We start from the raw sequence: 5501 nt of genomic DNA, 5'->3' as shown, positions 1-5501 counted from the left end.
ATCATTTCATGTCCCTATTCTTAATTAAAGCCTATATGATCCACTAGTGCCACCTAGGTATAAACCCTAACTTATTAACTGAATTAGTACCATTTTTTTTTGAGGAACAATTGAATTAGTACCATTGATCCCTATTACTATATACCATACCATTAGGATCAACCTCAACCATCATAATTTAGTAGAACCATAATTATGAACCCTAGTATCAACCTTGTGTAATAATTCACAACACATATTCCTATCCCACTAAACCCTACTTAGGAAATGATAAGCCACTTAGATTAGAAACTATTAGTGATTACTTAGTAAAGAAAATGTGAAGTCATAGTAAATCCTAACTCATAGCAACACCTTGACCATCATTCTTTGATATGATACCCATAATCAACCTTAGTAATAAACCTGCTAATACTTGCTACATATAGACCAATTCTATTTAAGAACCCAACAAGTTCCTATTAGTGAAACTAAATGAATCCAATCGTAAACCCTGGAAAGCCATAGCTCCTATGTATAGTAGATCATATTCTTAGTCAACCTGTTCTTCAAAAGTTATTCTTTTGAAGTACAAATGTCAATCCAACCTTAGAAGCCCTAATCCTTACTTGAAATACTCATTATTTCTTAAATAAAATGTTCTTCAAAAGTTATTCTTTTGGAGTATAGTATAAGTAACCATCAACCATGTTTTGTAGAACTTAAAATTGACAACTGTTCTTTATATATTATTCCACCACTATTCTTTATATGTATGATTGTTATGATGTCTTATATCACTGGGATATGATGCTAATATAACCAAACCCTAATAAGAACCTTGTTTGAGAACCATTCTAAAAATGCAACCAACCCTAAAGAAATCTTTACAACTCATACATCCTAAATCATCGGGGTTAGGTTACGCTCGGGACGATTGCATCTCATATTATGCATTATAGCATCTTGCTAGTTCTTTAAACATTGTCCTTACCGGATGATGGTGGTATTTCAGCATTTGGAGTTACCACGTATCAAAGCTTTTGCCTGCATAATCTTGCAGTCAAGAAAGGCAAGTTCATCGCTTGCTCATGTCATTTGATTATTTGTATCAAACTATATGCAAAGTACTATACTTACCACTCATGCATTGAAAAGCAAAGTATTATTTTACAATTATGAATATGACTATGTGGTGGGCAATGGAACCATGGTATGTGTTGATATGGTGGAGGTTCCATTGCATGGGTACTACTCATCTAGGATTAAGGACCAATGCCGTCCAGTGATTCTAGCGCCGTACATACCGCATTGACCATAAGATCTATAATGGCTCTGGGAAGTCAGCTGTATATTTTCCCTTCTGCATGCCAACGGATTGGTAGAGCCGCGGGGTGTTGGAGGCACTGCCGTAGGTTGGGATAGCCTTTTAAATCCCCATCCATTAGTGATGATGGCTCTACGATCTATGATGGATTGTCCAAAGTACACCGTGAGTAAAGCCGTATTATTGGGAGAAGTCTACTGGGGGTGTGCGGGTGGACAAAAGGGTGGGTTTGCAGGGTCGCGGAGAAGGCAGTGATTGGCTTGGATCTTACACCTGGCCCCACACCAAGGAAGTGTGGACGAGCATGCATCTTGGATAGGTATCAAGGATAAGTTCTCTTATGGGAAAAGTAACGCACCTCTGCAGAGGATACTGAATTGTGACTGTCACTCCCTATTCCGGGAAGGGAACTGCGAACATAGCAGGAAAGGAACTCCACGAAGTTCTGTTCAACCTGTGAAGACTGACGGGCATAGTTTTCAGAATAAAATAAACCTTTTGAAGAAATCTTTGTGAAAACTTGCATTGGCCTATGACTTTATGGTCTATGGCTATAGCTAGTGCATGATACACCTATTTCCTATTATGAACTTGCTGAGTACGCTCGTACTCATTCTATCCCATTTGAACCCCCTTCTTAGATCAAAGCACCGAAAGAGAAACTACCGTGGAACTCGAAGACGAAGGAGTCAACTGCAACAAGATGAAGAATCCAATCAAAGAAGTCAATGGAGTTAACTTCTGCATCAGCCATTATGGAAACCTAGACTAGTAATAGAAGGGAACCTTTCCCTAATCCTAGTACCTAAGTAGCTAGAATTCTATAGCAAGCCAAGTAGCTCTTAAACTTGAGTTAGCAATAAGATAGACTACGAGTCGTTCTTCTGGAGCTTTATTTGAAGTTTTACCTCACTGTAAAGTAGGAGGTTGTGTTGATCTTATGTAAACAGCTCGTGTGTACTTCTATAGACATACCTTGGACTCGCATATGTTTCTGTTATACCACTCTGAGAGATGTAATATGAGTGGAACGGTGTTTTACTTGTGTTATGTCAACAACTTGTGTACTACACCATGCAGTGGTACGCTGGGTCACCACACCAAGCCTGAGCTAGTCAATCCAGTAGAGAGGGATATGCATAAGTAAGCAAGAACACATAGCCTATCCAAGTTAACCAGATAAAACCAACCTTGACAGCCAACTTAATAACCTAGCATCACCTGGTCTTTTAAACCATCAGAAACTTCCCATTTTCTTCAAAGGATACCACAGTGGCATTCATTTACATGATTCCCTAATGTGAATATCTCTATTTTAGTATACCATCATAAGCATTCCATTTAAATCACACATTTTAGTATCTGTTCTTATCCAAGTTTTTGCCTCAGCCTTTGCATCATTGACTGAGCCAAGACATCAAGCATCTGGCCAGGGAGCATTCTTTCTTTTTAGGGAACTATATGAACTATATGCACATGATCCAGTAAGCATCCCCACTAATCAGAGCATTATAAGCATAGTAGCATACCATAAGCTCACAAGAATCCATCAAGTAAATCTTCACAAGGATACCACAGTAGCATAGTAGCATACCAAGTGAGCAAGTCTTCATTACCTTGTACAGGTTCAGACATGGATTTATTTCCAACAAAGGATGGAAATCAAATTAACATCATTGAATTAAATTGAATCAATACCATCACATGGTTCATCAATAACAAATGGCAGTAAACGTCCACAAACAACAAGTACATATGATCTAGTAAGCCACACAGGCATAGCAAGTGATATAAGTTGACAATTACCAACACCAATATGTATTAGCAGCATAGAAGTGTCACTGATATAGAACACTCCAAATAGCATCACTAGCTCACCAGTTAATGGTAAGCAAGTACAGAGAGGCATAGAAAATTTCTATTGCTTAAGACAAGCAACAACAAGGATTAGGGGCAATGCATGGTTCACCAGTTAATGGTAAGCAAGTACAGAGAGGCATAGTCACTGCTAGTAGCTGGTGTACAGAGAGGCATAGTCAATGCAAGGATTAGGGGCAATGCATGGTTCACCAGTAGCATGGTTCACCAGTTAATGGTAAACAAGCAACAACAACGATTAGGGGCAATGCATCCAGAGCAACAGCAGCAATGCATCCAGAGAAACAACAGGAATAAACATAGCAGCAATGCATCCAGAGCCAACCGAGCGAGCATTTCGTCGAGCACGTTGTGCTCGCGCGGGGGAGGAAGAGGGAGGGGAGGGGAGGGAGCTCACCGACGACGATGACAGTTGTGGATGAGCTCACCGATGACGACGACAGGGGTGGAGGTCGCGGCGGCTCCTCCACCTTGACGCGGCGGCGGCTCCTCCACCTTGATGCCGCGCCGGCCCCTCCTCCTCCACGCCGCAGCGGCTTGTGCTGCTGGTGGCGGGGATGGGTGGAGCGTGGCGGCATGCGGCCCTCGCGGAGGAAGGCGGCGGCGGCGACGGCGACGGCAGCGCTCGCCATGGAAGGCGGCGGCGCGGGGAGAGGGGAGAGGGGAGAGAGTGGTATACGGGCGAGGGAGGGGTACGGCCATGATATAGGACACGTTATTTCTGTGGCGCACCGAGGCCAGTGCGCCACAGAACACATTATTTCTGTGGCGCACCAAGGCCAGTGCACCACAGAATACGTTATTTCTGTGGCGCACCAAGTGCAGTGCGCCGTAGAAAAAGTAAAACCAATGATTGGGCGTGACAGGGTGTGGGCCCCACCAAGTTTTTGTGGCACAGTGTTCCATAGTGCGCCACAAAATTAAGCTATTTCTGTGGCGCCACACAAGAAAATTCTGTGGCGCATTCTTAGGGGTGCGCCACAGAACTAAGCTCCGCCTATAAGGGTTTTCCTACTAGTGATGGCACACATCGCACTCTATCTCATCAACATACTCATCAACTGTAAATGGCACACGCACCTTGTGAGTAATCGTCAGCATACCACAGCTATTCAACCACTCAAGACATGTTTAGGTTCAGGAAGACGCCATGTAGACAACCCCAATGCTGCCACCATCGTCTTGCTAATGCCATTAGTACATCTACCACCATCAATCATCAACTTGCAAGCCTTGCCCTTGATAAAGCATTGAGTCTGAAACAAACTCCACCGCTTAACCTTGTCAACTGTCTTGCAAGCATCACCTTGTACCTTCCTGAGTTGCATTTTCAGCCCGCTCAATGGTACATCCTCCTCAACAGTCTCAGTAGTGCTCTTGGTATAAGAGCCAGGTTTCCTCTCCTCTGAAGATATCTCCTCGCCCCCCGGGGTAGTAGATCCTCCCAACAACGCGATGAACGCAGCCTGGAGAAGAGGGAACGAATCCAGCAAGCAACAGATCGATGAACGACACGCCTCCAACCTTGAGCTAGACAATCCTTGATGAACACAAGAACCTTCGCATCAGATATATTACATAAACGGCAGCGCCGTACCCCCGGAGGAATGATACACGTGAACACACGCAATGGGGTAAACCCTAAACTTTAATCTAAACTTGTCTGTCCTAAACTCTAGCCGTCCCTCCACCTTATATGAGGGGGTGGTGGCCGGCCAGCCCTAGTGGGCCTCTCTAACTTGGTTTGGATAGGCCCAAACCAAAACTGACTCAACTTATTAAAAACCCTAATTGGCCCACATATGACCATTACATAAATTAAGATAATTAAGCTGATGGAGTCCTGAAATTGGGCTCCACATAGACCTCCATGCCCGTATCATCCTCCCCCCATCAAGAAGCGTTGTCCCCAACGCGTGAGGGTCTTCTAGAAAAGGTGACGTGATATGAACATGACACGTCCTCGCTGTCCTCAAGTCTTGCTTGCCTTCCACACCACATCCTCTCTCGCGGCCTGCTTGACTTGATACAGCACTTGGCGCCTCCTTTTTTCTCCACGTGAACTTGGACTTCGGCACCAATACTTTCCTCTTGCGAGGTTTTGATGGACCCTTGTGTCACTGCATATGACCCTGCACAAGATGTGTAATTCCTGGGCCACATAGATGTCTCACACGTCCATCCTTGCCTCGATGCATCCACGGTGTCGCAGAAAACTTGACTGCAGTACTCCTAGCACGGTAGTTCCGCTGCCCACTGTCTCCACTCACGCGCTCACTTCCCACTCCTCCCGCGCGCATCTGGGCCATATGTACTG

Source organism: Lolium perenne, chromosome 2, assembly GCF_019359855.2.
Source record: "Lolium perenne isolate Kyuss_39 chromosome 2, Kyuss_2.0, whole genome shotgun sequence".
Classification (NCBI taxonomy): domain Eukaryota; kingdom Viridiplantae; phylum Streptophyta; class Magnoliopsida; order Poales; family Poaceae; genus Lolium; species Lolium perenne.
The sequence above is the reverse complement of the archived record's forward strand: the minus strand, read 5'-3'. Positions refer to the sequence as shown.